Source organism: Oryzias melastigma, linkage group LG1 (genome assembly GCF_002922805.2).
Source record: "Oryzias melastigma strain HK-1 linkage group LG1, ASM292280v2, whole genome shotgun sequence".
Lineage (NCBI taxonomy): Eukaryota > Metazoa > Chordata > Actinopteri > Beloniformes > Adrianichthyidae > Oryzias > Oryzias melastigma.
In genome coordinates this window covers 21762518-21780577 of record NC_050512.1, presented here as the reverse complement: position 1 = coordinate 21780577, position 18060 = coordinate 21762518, and the positions used below count along the sequence as shown (strand labels likewise).

The window sequence follows — 18060 nt, the reverse complement described above, 5'->3', positions numbered from 1 at the left end:
AAATGTGTGGCTCAGAAGTATGACACTGATGCTTAGAAAAGGCAGCTTTTGAGTAATATCCTGACATATGCTAGTTTGAAACCAAATTAATACTAATAATAGACAAAATTATGCCGAAGGTCTTGGTCACATACACCTGCATGGGGGTTAACCTATAAGGTTTTTGGATATCAAGTTTTTGTATAGTAAAGGTGTGTCTTTCCCTTGAAGAGTAAGTATACCGTGAAGTGTTTGTACACAAACTTATAGTGTACGAGTGATACTGTCATACGATGCCCTTACACTGGATTCTAAGGCCCAATCCGAACTCTTCCCTTCTCCCTTCCCCTTCATTTAGCCCTCCAAACGGAGGGTTATTAAAAAATAGTGTCTAATATTTCAGATGTGACTTTCGTTCAATGACGTCATCAATAATTGCTGGTCTGCTAGCATTAGCTAACTTTAAAAAGGTCTGGCTACAACATTTAAACGTAAAGGTCATGAAGAAATGAGACTTTGGACCCCTCCGTCTGGAGGGTGAAATTTAAAAAATAAGAATCCTAGACACGACTTTCACTTAAATTGCCACTTCAAATTAAGGGGAAGGGAGAAGGGAAGAATTCGGATTGGACCTAAGTATTGGTAAGTTGTGCGCAATGACTCCTTACTCACCGCACAAACATGCTGCACGTACGGAATTTCCCTTAGGACGCTGATGGCCGAATTTCCTTCCTTCTTACTGTCATGTTGCACGAAAGGAGCACCCACTTATCACCTGAACAGCACCATTACCGCGGTAAGGATTTGGAGGGTTTGAAAAAAGACAAACCAGTACGACAGGCCTGTGTCTCATTTTCGCTCTACAGCCTCACTGAGTGGTCTAAGACCCTATATTTTTGCGTAGGCCATCCGGACAGATTTATCCATTATTTGGCCAGCATACTGCCCAAATCCACCCGTAAGGACAGTTGTAACAAAAATACAGAGTTTATGGGTCACCATCACAAGCCAACAATAGTTTAACATCTTTGTGTGAAAGCCTCAAGAGTGGGGTGTTACCAGACAATTTTGAATGTTAGTGTAGCAAGAAAAACCCCGAATTTTGATCCTATTGGAACACGAGAGTTGATATGTCCAGGAAATATATGGTCAATGGTAGGTACACATGAAGGCAAGAATTTTGAACGAAGAAACCCAAAACACACATTTACAAAGAGTTATTGGAAGTGGTTGCTTTAACCCATGTTAAAGCAAAACATTGACAACTTGGGGATTTAGGTATGTTATGAGAACATAACTCCAACCCTAAAGCCAAGATTCTGTCAAATCCCTGTTTTTACTACAATTCCACAAAAATGTCACAGACCTTTAATAGCTCGATGCTATTGTTAAAGACATGAACGATTGTTATCTAGCGATGAAGTTTCAGCCTCTCCACCACAACAATCAGATTGATTTTCAGACGATTTATGACTATTAAGTACTAAATTGTGTACCAAAACTGCAATTTATGAGGAGATGAGGCACATCCATATTTTTCCACATAGTTTGTTTAGCATTATGACATTTATGACTTAGAAAGTACACCCTCCAGCCATGACGGATGCCATCCTTCATGACATTGATATGTTTGAGCAGTTTTCAAATTCTATTTATTTATTTATTTTATTCTGAAAAGGCCATTAAAGAGTAGGAATGGCAGTCCATCGAGCTGGAAAGATGGAAACATTTTTCTGCCGCTCATCATTTCTCACAGGCAGAAATGTAATTTGAGATGAATGAATGACAGCCTGGTAAGACAACTCCTTATAAAGCAGGGCTGCCATTTTGCCAGGAGCCGTCCGTCTTACCTTTTTATGTAACAGGCTTTTCGTTTTTACATCAGAATAAGAACTTACTAGTGTCACGTGAACGCCACATGAAAGATCGTTGACCTTTAGTTCATGTCATCTTCTTTCTGGGTCGGTAATTGATTGCTAAAGCTTCTTTGGTGCTCTATTGAACTGCTTTTTTTTTCTTTTTTGCATCCAAGCTCAACAGTTGTGAGTCATAAAAATCATCCATCCCCTGTTCACTTTTAATACAGTGTGTATATGTGTGTTCCTTATCAAGTATGACACCGATCTGTCTCTGCCTGTTTTACAGCTGCGCTTCCATAATCCCCGCCCTAATCCAATGCCTGTGCATGTTGCCTTTTTTTTATATATCTTTGTGCATGTAAGGCTTGGCATTTAAGATTATGGCTTTCACAGGATCTCTCCTCTCCAATGCCGTCCCCACTCAGCTCCATCACTGAAAGAACGTGTGTAGCTGCACTTCCAGTCACTCTATTGAACCACTCAGAGCACTGGCCTGAACACAATCGTTCTGCTGCCAATATCTGCATTAATATTTCCATCAACAGAAAACACAGATGACCTGTAAAGGACTGTGGGTAATAAAAGACCTGATAGAGTTGGTGGATGGTCACTAAGAATAAAATAGGAGCGTTTGTCTCCATAACCACTTGTTTCATTTATCACTTCTGACATGGCTTTTGACACTCAATCAAGTTCATTTAATTCATTTCAATATATTGTACTTCTAAAATACTAATTCAAAACTCTGAAGATGCTACACAGAAGTCAGTATTTGTGATTATATTTATCCAAATCATTCCAAACGTTCCATATTGTTATAATCCAATTAAATCCACTCCCAAATGAACAGATTATCCGGAATGTGTTATAACAATAACATATAGGTGATCAATGGATTCAATAAAAATGTTGTAAGTTCCATTTAAGGAAGAAACTGGTGACAGAAGTTGACATTTTCTGCAGTGAGGTGGATGGGATCAGTTGTGTGTTTGTGATAAAAATAGGAGGATAAAGAGAAATTCACAATGTTTATAAAATTAACTACTTTACAGCTAAATTTGGCTTTGTAAGTGCATTTTGTGTTAGGTTTACAGGGCAGAAGTCCTGTTTTGGTCTAGAAAGGTGGAGCGCACTTCCTTTTAATCTCAGGACATTATGTGAGGAACGTCAAGGATTGTTTTTTTTTTCCCCATATTTTTTTAATCTTTTTTTTGTCATATTCAGTTTTTTGTGGCGACGTTTTAATAAATATAAATTAAAAAAAACATGCATATATATAATAAGGCAACTACTGTTTATATATTTGCAGTTGTATGTATTTGTTTGTGTTTGAGCAGATCTGTGTTTGCTTTAGTAAAGTATGGTGGCCCTGAAGTTCAAATCACATCAACGCAAACACATGTTAAAGATCACAGTAACAAATAAAAAATAAATAAATAAATAAAACAGTTTTAAACTTTAGAAAAACAAAACAAACTTCCAGAAATCAAAAAGGGAAAACAAAATCACCTCAATCACAAAATCAACTTTTGTATGATGTATTTATTTGTATACATATATTTGTATGACATGTAAGATACCTGATATTCATTCCAAAAGTCTCTTTCAGCATCACAGGAAGTGCCTTAAATTTGTCTCAAATTCGTATCAAGTTCTTCTCAATTTAGTATCCCGCTGTAGGCTGCACCAAATCACAACTAAAGACACAGATTTAATTAGAGAATTTAAAGGAATAATGGGAATCTTTAAAGGGAATTATGCTAAACCGACTTTGCTCAAACATCTGGACTCTATGGTAAAATTGGTCCTTGAACTCACCAGCTGTTCACAAATATGTTCTGTGGTAATTATGGCTGCAGCTGCAAGCCAGGATAGTCTCTCTATTTGTTGTCTCTAATCAGTCACGATTATTGTGACTCATCATGTTAGTATAGATTGTTAGCTTTTCACAAAGTTGTCCCACATTCGTGGCACTTCATGACTCATTGAAACCTAATTGGGAATAGTTTAAAATGAGTTCGAGGTGGATTGGAGACACCTGCAGCGACTTGGTGACTATTTTTAGAAACTTGTTTGGCACATTTTTTTTAACATGTTCACAGTTCAGCTTTTGGAATCCGGAGAGATGAAATTTTAAATGAGAAGAGAGCAAGAAATCTGTGAAAACTATTTAAAAATGTGGTGGTCTATAATACTAATTTGTGACTGATTGAAGACTAAAAGAAAGACTTCAAATCCATAATGAGTATTGAATGTGCTACATAATTTTACCCCTTGAGTTCAATTTAATAGAAATTTGTTGATAGTATTTCCTTGCTGTATCGCGATCCATCTTTTCCGGTCTTGTTATTTCATAGATTTTTTTCAGTGCAACTTTTTAGACTTTTTTTTTTTTAAACAGTGTTTGGCTATAGAGCTCTGTCAATCAATGTCCTCCGTGACGTGTCTCCCTAACAGAACACTGTCAGTTTGCCAAATGTACATAAATCTTCAATCGGAAGCAGATATTAGTTTTCATTCAATAGTACTGGACTTATTTTTCTGCAAAAGTGTGAATTTTGAGAGTTTAGAAAAGTGTGAAAATGTTCATGTCTGTTTGAGAAAAGTTTAGTGAGGAGTTTTACAGCCTTAAAACATCTATTACCCTAGTTTGGAGATTTTACCTACCTGGATTGTAACTTCCGCGACAAACGAGAGAACACTGGTTCTGTAATTAAAATGATCACCCCAAACTCAATAGATTTTTAGAGAGACAAGCGCTAGAAACAGCTCCAACCTTCCACCAGTGGCTAATATGACTCACATGTCATCATTTCCAATTTCTTCCATCATAAAACACGATAACTGAACCTGAAGTAAATGGCATTCGTGACAAAACAGTTATCAAATGAAAAATGAAAGACCAGAACTCTTGATTAGTAACTATCTAAACTTTGTGTTGTTTCTTTAATTGAATTCTAACCCTTTTGTTGATCATAGGCCAACAGAAAATCTTATGATCTTGAGTTTAAACTTCCTGGGCTGGCCTTTTTTGTGGATTCCACTCCAGGGAAGAAATACCTGCAGAGTGACAGCCCGTCAACTGTAACCCAAAGTCCGACGCTCAATTTATGGCATAAATTGCATGAAAGCTTTGGTTAGCTGGTTTGCGGGTTGCAGCTCATGGCTGTGAATCGCTAGATCTAGTTGCGACCTATGAGACTTAAGTTACGACCCACATAACTTGAGTCGTAACCTACAAGACTTGAGTTGCGACAAACAAGACTGTAGTCACAACCCACAAGATTTAAGTCGCAACCCACAAGATTTGAATCACGACCCACGAGATTTGAGTCGCAACCCAAGAGATTTGAGTCAAGACCCAGGAGACTTGAGTCGAGACCTTTGAGACTTGAGTCGTGACCCACGAGAGTTGAGTCACAACCCACAAGACTTGAGTTGTGATCCACGAGACTTGAGTCGTGACCCACGAGCCTTGAGTCACGACCCACAGGACTTGAGTTGCGGGCAACAAGACTTGAGTTGTGATGAACCAGACTTGAGTCACGACCTTTGAGACTTGAGCCGCAACCAACAAGACTTGAGTCGCGCCCCATGAGACTTGGCTTGCAATGAACGAGACTTGAGTTGAGATGAACAAAACTGGAGTTGCGATGAATGAGACTTCAGTTGCAACACACGAGAGTTGAGTCGCAACCCACAAGACTTGATTTGCAACCCATGAGACTTGAGTCGCGTTTCACAGGTGAGTTACTAGAAGTAGGTTGGAGCTGTATGCATTGCCAGCCCCTGCTGGATTTATACCAAGAAACTCCTGTAATTAACCTTTTAACACCAGAGATGTCACTGGCAACTCCTAAAAGACACACGTTCCTTGACATACTGCAACTCCTTGACTGTTTACGCAAACAACATGAATCCAATGATTCTGATGCGAAGAAAAGCGGTGGTTCTCCTCGACAGAAACCTCTGGATTTACGTTAATTGCGTAAATGGTTGAGGAGTTGTGGTAGCCAACAGAATGTCAACACTGGAGATAAAGCTCTGGTGTTGAAGGGTTGATGATAAGTTTGAGAGTCTGACTTTCACTAGCCCCTAAATTGATACATAAAGTTGCATGATGTTTTTCTGGGAAAACAATGTTCCTGCTGTTCTCATAGTCTACTCGTCTCTCCTTAGCCACAAATGGTTCCTTAGGGGTTGCAATGTTAAAAAACAGTCCATATAAACACAAGTGGTCACTTAGAAAGCAGACAAAGAAACAAAACATGCATCTACACGTGCTAAGATTGGATAAGAAAGGTAAACAATAGGGTAAAACAGGATATCAAGAAGTGTACTGTCAGACAGGAAGAAAGAGAACTCCTCAAGAAACAGAATCCGAGTGTTTAAGGAACCTGTTAAATGAGGGCTACAGAGGGGTAAGATGTTGATGAGTGGAGCCCTCAGCGGCGATAATCTCATTAGCAATGTAGTGCATGTTAAGCTCTCCACTAATGACTGATGTATATAATGATGTGTGTAAACATGTGTGTACATGCAATGAGTATGAGTACAGCGGAGTCCTGCTTTAACCACCCAACCAAAATCATCAAATTTGAAGCCACATTCGGGGTAATTAAAATTTATGAGACGGTGGGAACGAGGCGAAAAGACCAACCCAGAAACCCACCGGCTAATGAGGCGATGGCTCACATGCGTACCCGCAATTTGTTTCCCCGAGGTTCCACTCTCAAAATGAGGTCCAGCGACACATCGGGAGACAGAAATGGTTCAACAAAAGGAAACAATGGGAGAACAGTGTTTCCTTCAGACTGCATTACAGAGAGATTTGGGAGAAGCTGTCAGGAGATGCTCAGTCAGCCAGCTTGGAGCTCAGTTTGAACTAATCTGGCTGCTCTCTGTTCTTGTCATATCTGGCCACGGCTCCACAGTGCTGCGGTCCGCTCCCCACAGCCGTCGATTAGGCTCGGCTAGCCGAGACTAAATTCTCTATTGAGGAATCATCTAGGTGTAATCCCTTTGTGAAGCCAGCTCTGTATGGTACGGCACATTGTGCCTGTCACAATAACTATCAAGCGCACAAGACTAAGCACTCTAGAGACACAATAGAAACACCCATGATCATAGTCGTGTATTGGTAGTATCGCCCAAGGGTTGTTTTAATTTGTTACATAAAATGAGATTGGTTCAGCCAAGGTAGCCCTCATGGGAGCAGACTCATTCGGAGCTCTGATGGGTTGTTTGTCACAAATGTAATCACTATTTTAAAAATTGTTTTACAGTTCTCTAGAAAAATTGTGTCTTCCTATATTTCCCAGCTGCTCTTACATTTTAGGGAGGCTTTTTCTTAGATTTCCTTCACTTTTGTAAGTATTCGAGTATTCCAGTTAAGTACTGGTATATATTAAAATACAAGTTGTAGGGAGAGAATCTGAACATGTCATTTCTGTACAGAAAATAGGGACAAACTTTCGTACAAAAATGTAATAGTCCACTCAGAGATAATCTTAGAGGTTTCTGTGTTTTATCTTTGTGTTGCATCTGATTCATAAAATTAATTAAAGGTTAGTTATGGGGCTATTTGGTCTTGTGGTAGCTCTGGGTCATGTGTCAAGACTGTTTGGTCCGCCCTATGTTTTCTTTGATACTCCGTTTGCATTATCTAGGTTTAAAAGCTAAAGTCTGGTGTGGCTCTGCAACAAACTGACAACCTGTCCAGAGTATACCCCACGTTAAAAAATTGGATAGATGTAACTCTGGGAAGAATAAACCAATCCCTGATTTTTCATTCCCCATTTTGACACTACAAAGTCCCAGAGACCACGTGAGGCAGGTTGTACGAGGGTAAATAGGAAGTGGGGTAAACTAATAAAGCGCTTTTCTACCTTCATGAAAACCCAAAATGCTTTTCAGTCACAGTCCCATTCATACACACGAGCTGCCATGCACTACACTGGCCAGACTACCAGAAGCAATGTGGCGTTCAGTGGTTGACACAGACAAATGGGTAGGTAGAGTGGGAACCAAACCTCAGACTTTCCGATGAGACGTTGATTAAAAGTCCATCTTTACACTTGAAGTGAGCACAGTATGAGATTTTTTAAATATTTATTATTTTATTTCTATTTCAGGGCAACTCGGGAGTCTCATTTTTGTATGTAATGGAAGATCAAATTAATATTTTTTCGTGGGGAATGTTTTTTTTTTTTTTTTTGGATTGACATACAGGTTGTCCAATAGGTGAATGCTTCAGAACTTCAAACTTGACTTTCTTTGTGTAAAATTCAATGAGAATGTCAGAGGTTATTCGTCTAGAGTAATACGAGAGAACAACCAATAGAATTGTGGTCCATATTTGACCCTAAGAACCCAGTGAGACACACCTGACGACCAAGTGGACCACGGAATACACTATCGGTTCTTGTGAGTTAAATGTACTGCCAGTTAGTAACTGAATGTGTAAAACGGCTTTCAGGCAAGACTGAGCATGGACATGAAGTGCATGTGAAACAAAGAGTCAGTAAGGTAAGTGTGATGAATTACAAGTACTGGGAAAAAATAGCCCATAGCAAAAACTGGAAGAAGTTTAAATCATAAAACAAGGTTAAAGATATGTCTTCTATTGGTAAAATTATGTGGTGAGGAGATAAAAACATGTTTTCACATGTAGGCAACTCTACCAAAAGCACTAAGGTTTCTTCCTAACTTTATTTTTATTTCTAATAATTTCTTGCTTTGGGCAATAAGGTCTCTGAATGAGGAAATGTTGGAATGGAAGGATTATGTTGAAAGTTACCAGAATGTTAAGACCCACATTCTCCAATCAACCAATCTAATTTTGCTTCACTACTTGAATCACTACTAAGATCATCTCTACTCCCATCGACACTACCTGACCATACCAGGTATTAGTCAGGACCAAACTATCTTTTCTACATACAGTCCTCATTAAAGTCAGCACATCAGAAAGACCTACTGGAAACAAACCGCCCCTAACAACATCGCTGCCGGCAATCTAACCCCTCCGCTGTGATAAACGGCTGATTCATAGAGGTACAGGTAATAAATGCTTGGGAAGCGTGGGCAGGAGCAGGTAGAAAAAGGGACAAGAGCTGGGATGAAAGATTTACATACACCTACACCAAGTCCAATAAAAAACAAAAAAACTTCTTGACATCCAAACGCACTCTGCATCAAAGTGCATGTTAACCACTTTTACGAAATTTTTAACAAAATAAAAAAAACAATTGTTACAGCTTTCAATATGTGCTCAATTGTAGACATGTCCTATCTCATTTATCTCAATATCTAATACAAAAGATACAAAAATGTGTTAAATTACTAGAAAAAAGGGCTCAAAAGTTCAGAAGATTTTACATTTTTTCAAAATGTTGTCAGGAGGAATCCTAGATTTCTAAGTAGAGGGCTACAAAAGTTGGGAATATTTTTGGAATTTGTGTGAGCAAGGCTTTATAAGACTTAAAATCCACACATGAGGGTAAATATCAAGCACTGCATTTAAGAGTTATTACAAGCACAATACAGGAGAAAGATTTGAACGGTTTCTGCTACTTGTGTGAGTAAATTATTAAGATCCTGAGCTTTTTTCATCACCCGAAGGTACAAAAAAAAAAGATGCAATAAAAGAAATGGCTCAGAACTGCATAAAACAAGGACAGAGACACAATATATTTGGAACAAATAAATCAACACACTGCCAATTTGACAGTTGTCTCCAGTGTGCTGAAGAGAGGAGGATACTTCTAGGTTTGCAATTTCTAAAGAAAGAAGAGACAAACAAAAAATGTCGATGAGGATTCTTTTATCCACCAAAAATTGATACTATTGTTCAATCTCTGCTGCTTTTGCTTTTTCAAGGCAAGGTTTACTGCACCATTTCATAAATATAACAATGCCTTGTCCTTCCCTTAGTAAAAAGTACTACACTTGGAGTTTATTTTATTAAATATTCTTGAGTATAAGTATAGCAAGTATGCTATAGACCAGGGGGGTCAAAATAATTCTGGTTCAGGGGCCACAATCAACCCATCTGAACTCAAGTGGGCCGGACCAGTAACATAATACCAATATAACCTAAAAGGTCAACTTGTTATCTGTAGCTTTGTTTTTTTCCTATGTTGGAAAAAATGCCTCAACCAACCTAGCAGCCTAATTACTTATTAACATTATTATTAGAGCCATCATTGTTATTATTTTTGACAACAACATTTTAGTAATTGTGGTGCCACACCTGATAATTTTTATGGTAACTTAATAATAGCAAGGCTGCCAGGGAACCTAACTGCATATTACCTAGAAGTGGCACACGCTTGCAAAGAAATGCTGTTTATTTCTTGATCTCTTATTATACTCTTATTTATTTTTCTTTCCGAAATTGATCATTACAGCCATTTCTATGAAGAACCATAACTTCCCACAAGAATGGGCTAGAAAGTTGCTTTTTTATCTCAACATCCTTATATTTTTTTCTCTTCATGACTGGACCGCATTTTAACATCTGGCGAGCCGTATGCGGCCCGTGGGTCATATGTTTGACACCCCTGCTATAGACCATGTATGTGCAGTGAATTCTTTAGACTAAATTGTTCTGGAATTCTTTTGGAAATTTGAATTTTGAGTTTACAATAAATGAACAGTATATAAAACGTAAAGTTCAAGTGTATTGCCTTGCGTTTAGTATAAGCTTGTAGTACACCTAAACAGAATAATTTTTGCTTTGGGTTTGTTCAGTGGATTTCTAGTTAAATAAAATCTAATTTATAACAAATCACATTTGAAATGTGTTTTTTCCCCTTTCCTTTGAATACTAGAAATATACTTTTAATGGCACGAGCTTTAGCTCCCTTCCATTTTTTTCAATAATTACATAAATTTCCCCTCATGTTTTAAAAACAGTCCATCACCCTAAACAGATAAGAGCTGAAAGCCTCTATTGTTGGACAACTTTTAATGTTAAAATAGGGGGGTTTGTATCTTTCGACACAAGAGGAGTATATTTGTATAAACTCCCCTGGTACTTAAGTTTATCCTTTATTTTTATTGTATTTCTGTGTATTTCCTTTAGAAAGACAGACAGGGATTTGTAGCTTTGGACACAAGAGAAGTATATTTGTATAACTCCCCCTCATACTTGAATTTAATCTTTATTTTTATTCTATTTCTATGCCTTTCCTTTTGGAAGACAGACAGGGGTTTGTAACTTTGGACACGAGAGGATTATATTTGTATAAACCCCCCTCGTACTTGAGTTTAACCTTTATTTTTACTGAATTTCTTTAGAATTTCCTTTTGGAAGACAGACAGGAATTAGTAGCTTTAGACACGAGAGTATATTTGTATAAACTCCCCTCGTACTTGAGTTTAACCTTAATTTTGACTGTATTTCTATGCATTTCTTTTTGGAAGACAGAGAAGAGACTAAGGGTAGGATGTTTAAGATAGGATACAAGGGTACAAGAAAGGAAAAAAAGGCATAAAAAAAGGTGCAGAAAGATTAAATAAAAACACAAGAGGGAGTTTATCTTTATGGTTTTTACATTTCTCTTTCTGTTGTCTGCCTTAAAACACTTCATAAGATTGAGCTTAACCAACATGATTCTGTCTCCATCAGCACCACATATAGCCGGTCTCAGTACTGCTATTAACCTTCAGTTTTACTCTTTATGTCCTCCAGTCAAAATCAGATAGTTTCTTTTTTATTTTCTCCCTGTTTCCATTGACTTTCATCTCTCCTTTGCAGCCACATTGCTTTGAGCTTGATATGTCCTTTAAGTTGCACATAAAACATTTTCTCAAAAGCACCCCTTATTTCCATTTAGCAAAAAAACAAAGATTGCTCAGACTGATTCAGAAACCAAAATATGCGCATTGATCATTTCTCAATACATTGCAGCTATCTCTAAAACATTTCATTAACTTAAAAAAAAGTTTAAATGGAAGTTTCTAGGGTTTAATTATTCATCCATTCTTGTAGATGTGATCCCAGAGTCCGAGGATGCTGAGAAACTCTGCATTGTTTATCCCCCATCATGTATACATAATGTATATGCTGTTATTGCTGTAATTAACTTAGTCTCTATGTTGTCCCACAGCAGTTATCGCTGCCTTGTTTTCTGTGCCCTGCCCTTCCTTCTCTTCGTTCTTCCTCTCTTAGTTTATCATTCAGCTTTAGTCTCTCCAGTGGTACTGAAGTTCCTCCTCTTCTCTGCAAACCTCCACCTCATGACAGCTCGGGATGGAGGTTTAAATCAAATCAAAGGAAAGACTTAATGCAGTGAGTTGGGTTTCCTCAGTGAGGTGGTCTTTAAGGAACAGGCATTCGCTTCCATTTCACACCCAGTTATTCATGGATGTGTGCTGATCGACCATATGCCATATGAGCTGCTTATGCAACAGCAATGATGCGTTTTCAGCAAACCCCGAACAGGGAATACAACTCTGTATTTTACTTTATCCATCTGTCTTTCCTATGACACATACTTTTGTGCATTTCAAAACTTTATAAATCAATCTTGTCAGAACAAACAGAAGCTTTTAAAAGCAGAAACCGTGGGTGATACATGTATATATAGTATATTTATAGTATATTTACACTTTTCATATATTCCTACTTTGTCAGCAAAAAATATTCATTTAGAAGAAAGATAACTGGGATAGAAAAGATCTTGAATACAGAAAAAATGATAGATTCTCAAGGATTATTGGTGTGCAACCAAAAAGCAGGGCACTAAAAGGTTTATGAGAGGGCATTAAAAGGAAACATTCTGTTAAGAGCCCGGCAGAACTCAGGAGAAGAAGGTGCTCTTTAAACTACTTCCAATGCTGTCCTCAAAATCTGTGTAGATGTCTGTAAAGAGGAGCACCAACTATAGCTGCCCAATCGCTTCAACATCTAGAAGTATTTTTAAAGAAAAAATAGTTCAAAGGTTTAGTTATCCTGACCAGCTGTTTTAATTGCCAGTGAATAAGTCATTCAAAAACATGGTGATGAATGTGAACAATGCTTTAAGTACAGCAGATACATTCACATTTTTGTCACATCATCTATCAAAGGAGACGCCGGCGTCTTATTCAGGATGTGGAGCAGCAAGCTACAAGGGAGTGGCTACAGATGAAGAGATTTTGATGAATTTTGGTTGAGGTGTGGAGCAAACAATTCTGTATGACAGGCTCAACTTCAAGTTTCCATTCGACAAATGTATTATCGCAAATTCAATTTGTACAATTTTATCGTCAATGTAAACGCACCTATAGAATAGATGATATGCACCACTTGAAAAACTTTCTTTTGTCTTCACAGCTATTAGTGCTTTAGAGATCTCCATTATGAATTTCTGTTGTTGTAGTTAACAAATCTATTTTTGTCTTATAACAAATATTCCAGTGGTTTCACCCGTATGTGCCGTTTGTTTTCCCACTAACTCATTTTCTGCTTCATGTTGCAGTAATTCTGTGTTTAGTTAGTCTTCATCATCTTCTCTCATCATTGAATTCTTTCCTCTTATAACAGATGCTCAGCGTCTTTATGCTCAACTGCTTCCTGGTCCCTAAGTGCTGCAACCATCAACATATTTCTTTTGTCTTATAACAGATGCTCCAGGGATTTTGTGTTAGTTCATTTGCTTTGTATTCTTCTTCTTGGTATCAACCTGCCTATCTATCTCACCAGTGATATCCTTGTATTTGTAGTTTTATGAGTACACACCTAAAACTATATCAATATGATTTCTACATAAGAATGCTTTTTTTGTGACTCTATTCTAAAACATTTTGTGTGGGTGGACAGGAGAGGGGTAGAAGACGGGAACAGAAGTGTGGAAGCCCAGATGAGCCACCATACATAATACATAAAAAATAAATTGAGGGGTTCTTGATTTAATTTAGAAACACAGATTTTGTTGTTTTTTGAAGCAATTGGAATCCTTAATCTTTGTTAATAATGATAAAAATATTGACTCAAAAACATTATTGCTGCCCCTCTTGGCTCCACCCCTTTCTGTCCTTTTTATAAAGCCTGGTTCTGCTCAATGTTTCTTCAAATCATAGCGCTTTTCCACTGTTGCCATTTGCTCAGTGGGGTGCATCAAGTATAATTAATATTTCTCTGTTTTGTTGCTTTTCATTGAAATGTACTTTAATATTATGGGATTTGAACATTGGTAATCTCTTACCCCATCCCCTTCCAGGGTTTTCAGTCCCCAGTTTCTTAGAACAGAGTGCAGAAATCCCTGGCTTTCTTTCAGCTGAGAGTTGTTTTTTGACTCTGAGTGGTGCTTCAAGCCTAAAGTGTTACAATCACTGCTCCCAAAGGCAGCAATTTCTTCAGTGCTCAGACCAGTTTGCCCAACAGTCTCACTGATCGTGCAATTTCAGTGCAAAATGACATAAAGTGCAACCCCCCTGTGAGCTGGGCACCCGCGGAACATTTCGCCGCCGTCGCAAGATCTCCTCAAAGCAGAGTCAGTGCGCGGCTGAGTGAGTCATTACCATCAAATTCCCAATGACACGGTGAAGTGTATCTTCAGTGCGCATAAAAAAAGATGCACACAGCCAGGCAAGAAGGAGATGCATAAACAAAAACAAAGGGTTGTAAGGTTTTTTTTTTAGAGAGGAAAACCAAATCCTACCTTTGCACATGGTTCATTCTTGAAGCTGGAAAGTTGGAGCTGAAAGAGAAACAGGAATGGCATTGGTCCCACATCAACAAAAAAAAGACATATGTGAGGCTTTAAAAAAAAATTTTTTTAGAGGAATAGAGAGAATGAGTCATTTATTAACCTGCAGTGATACGGGACTAATAACTGTGAGGAGTGCAAAGAAAAAGCTGGTAAAATCAAAAGGAGAAATTAGTTCTGCTTCAGAGAGATCAGTGTTGGGTATGTTGCTCTGCTGCCACCTATAGGTCAGATTAGGTACTCCACTCACACACACAAAAAAATCTCAAAACAGGTGAAACATAAAGGAATTTAGGTGTTTTAAAAATTAGTTTTAACATTCTAACCAAAGCATCACTTATCAACTCTTTGAAAAGCTCAACATGATTCATTTAAGGGGTTTGAAGCTCCTCCGATGAGCAGTCTTCTAGAAAAAAGTCCAGTTTGCGTGAAGAACAGAGATCCTAGGATGACATGACCTGGATGACTAAGAGTTTTTGCAGGCATCAGGATGGTCAGACCAACTGGAAAGAAAAGTGGCCCTAAAAGCGGCAGGGCGCAGACAGCTGCGTGCAACCTCTGCATCTATTAGCAACCTCAAAGAGGATGAGCGAAGGTTTTATATTTAGAGCGGTGACGCTATGCAAACTCCAACGCTAACCCGAGAGAAAGGCTCAGCGATGCGTTCAAGAGCCGCGTCTTCAATTATGTATCGGTGGCAGCGTTTTAAGAACAGCTGGGGATCGCTGCTCGCTCTTGTCCTGTCTACCCGTCTGTCTCCTCATATGTCTGTCCTACGGGTGTGTTTGCTGTGATGGCAGCAGGTTTGCTGCTTCTGTGGGGGGGACGGGGACAACTGCGCTCGGTTAAACTTTCAGCCAATCAATAGTGTCTTTGCTTGCTTGGGTTTCCCACTGAGTTTTATAAACTCTTTTTGAGAGAAAAAAATGGTACCTCCTGCTTTTATTTTTTTTTTCTTGTAGGTTTTGCTTTTAATCAATCTCAACCTGATTTTGAGTGAAGCTACAGAAACAGCAGGAATATGATACGTGCTAAACGAGGGTCTTTGTTCAGTATCACACTGAAAAAGCAGAGAGGAACTTCTTCTTGTTGCTCTTTTTCTGCTGTTTACCAGCCCATGTTAACCACCTACAGTTGAAAGAGGCTTTGTGCAAAATGTAAAAGCAGTGCAAATGTTCCTTTCACAGCTCATAGGTCATATGTCATAGGGGTGGGTATCGACAATAATTTCCAAAATTGATTTGATTCACCAGATTCACAGATTTTTTTTATTATTCTTTGGACCCCCTCAACTCTATTCAATTCAATTTTGAGTTCACACGGTTTAGACATTTAGACACATTTGCTTAGAAATACATTAATAATCTATATATGTTTTGAAAATTTTCAAATTGACCTGATAAAGTTCACATATTGTAAAATGTATTAGTAAAATAATGAGATTGTAAAATACCATACAGTGCTACATGGTTTCTCAATCAGAGCAGCTCCAACAATTGTTCTGCGTCTCCTGGAGGGCATCTCAGTTTGGCCACTAGGTGGCAATTACGCTTTAGCATTACACCTTATTCCAGAAGAAGAAGAAACTATGCGCAAAAAACTGCTTTAGACCATAAATGGATACTTAAAAAATATATATTTCCTTAAAAGAGTTTGGAGAGTACATATCTGTGAGTTTATAAAAATGTTCATTTAGTCAGCAATGTATTTTTAGGTCAATGAGCGTTAGCATTAGCCGTCCTATAGGAAATCCCATTATACGTTAGCATCAAGCTAGCAGACTTTAGCATTATGCGTTAGATCGATTTCTACTTTCGTGGATCGATTATTGATCTATTAATCTTAGATCGATTCAGATTGATTCAGATCAATTTTATCAACCCAGCTCTAATATGTCAATACCAAATTAGAGTTTCTGATTTGTCAAAGTTTGACTTGATTTAGCTTTTAAATCGTGTTTTTGTAGCCCAAAAACAGTCGTAGAAACTTGCATAGCTACATGTGAATACAAGAGTTTATGCGTGTTGACATAGACTTTTTATCAAAAGTGGCCACTTGAACGAGTTTTGGTCTGAACATTGCTTAAAGAACGTGTTAGCTTGATGATATGTTAACACCAGTTATAGGACAACTGTTCAAAAACGAGCTAAACGCATTCTTGAACATGCTTTTAGTGTACGTTGTTCACAGTGGACTGTCGCTACCTGTTACTAATATATTTACTATCTACTATTTGTCCAGATACATACATCTACAGTTGGAAGAGGCTTGGTGTGAAACGTCAAAGTGGTGCAAATTTGTGAATCTTGCACTAGTTTTTTTTTTTTTTTTTACAGCTCTATTCCGATACATGACGTATACAAACTGGACACAAACAGCAATGATTAATTTGTCCAGCATGATCCATTTTCAAACAGTTGGCACTTCCATGAATAAAATGTCACAACCAAATCTGAGTCCTTGATTGGTCAAAGTTTAACTGTTTCAACGTGTGTTCAATGGCAGAGCCTAAAACAGTTGTAGAAACTTGTGTGAACGGTTTATGAACATGTATTTATGCACGTTAACATAGACTTCTCATTAGAAGTGGCCACTTAAAGGTGTGTTGCTCTGTGAATGCAGTCTAAAGGAAGTTTTGGTTTTCCCGTCAGTGTGGTGATGAAAGGTCCTCACCTGTTTTAGTGCACAGGTCCGACGTAAGCCTTCATCCTTGAGGAACGAAAGAGGAAAGAAATCTCCCCAGAATTCTCCTACAAGAGAGGAAGAGAAGGAAGTTGAAGAAGGATTAGAAGCAAAGCATCCGTTTTTCAGACCTAAAATCCAACTCTGACCTTCTACTAAGTTCTTTCTGCCTTTCAAATTTCATTACACCACCTGTGTGTGTGTGTGTGAGAACGAGACCAGAGAGCCGATGTTTAAGTCATAGCATTCAGATCAAGGCTTCAAAAGCGAACTCTTGATTCTGAGCTAGTGCGGACGAGTTGTTCCGAAAGCAGTCCGGGTCAAATGGACCTCCCTGGCTCAACTCCTGCAGTGGGAGCTTTTAAGGCTTTTAAGGTTTCCACGCCAGCAGCTTAGAGATCTTAAGAGCTGTGAGGGAAAGAGGGCCTGTAAGACCCGGGTGGGAAAAGCATGCGTCCATGAGAAGTACGCACTCTGACAGATCAAAAGGGGGGTTGCATAAGGACATGCGAGCAAAGAGGCGTGTGAAATGTATGCATACTTCAAGTGTTTTGTGATTTTGCCAAAAAATTATTTTGTTTTTGTTTCTTGTCCTTTAATTGTTTCAGACAACATTTTAGGATCAACGATCCTGAGGAGCTATTTTTTACAGCTAAACGTGAGGATGACATCACTAAATCTGGCTGAAGGCTGCCATGACGGCGAGCCGCCACCAGTCTGTGCTGTCACACCGCGCCTGGAGCTCATGCTGCTGACCGACTTTAACAAGCGATGATGGCAGCATACATTAAACCCAGGATCCGGTGATGCTCAAACCTCGGATGATTTCATTCCAAAAATAA

General features: G+C 38.4%; 1 protein-coding gene across 24 annotated transcripts in view; it reads right to left on the bottom strand.

Annotated features, from left to right (window-relative positions):
• ptprdb (protein tyrosine phosphatase receptor type Db) overlaps nt 1-18060 on the bottom strand; it is a 221354-nt gene that overhangs the window by 132792 nt on the left and 70502 nt on the right. For all 24 annotated transcript variants that reach the window (XM_036213125.1, XM_036213127.1, XM_036213138.1 and 21 more), the window contains exons 4-5: nt 17210-17286; nt 14489-14527 (exon numbers count right to left, since the gene is read on the bottom strand). The gene's annotated coding sequence lies outside the window, so the exon portion shown is untranslated. The remainder of the gene's footprint in view (nt 1-14488; nt 14528-17209; nt 17287-18060) is intronic.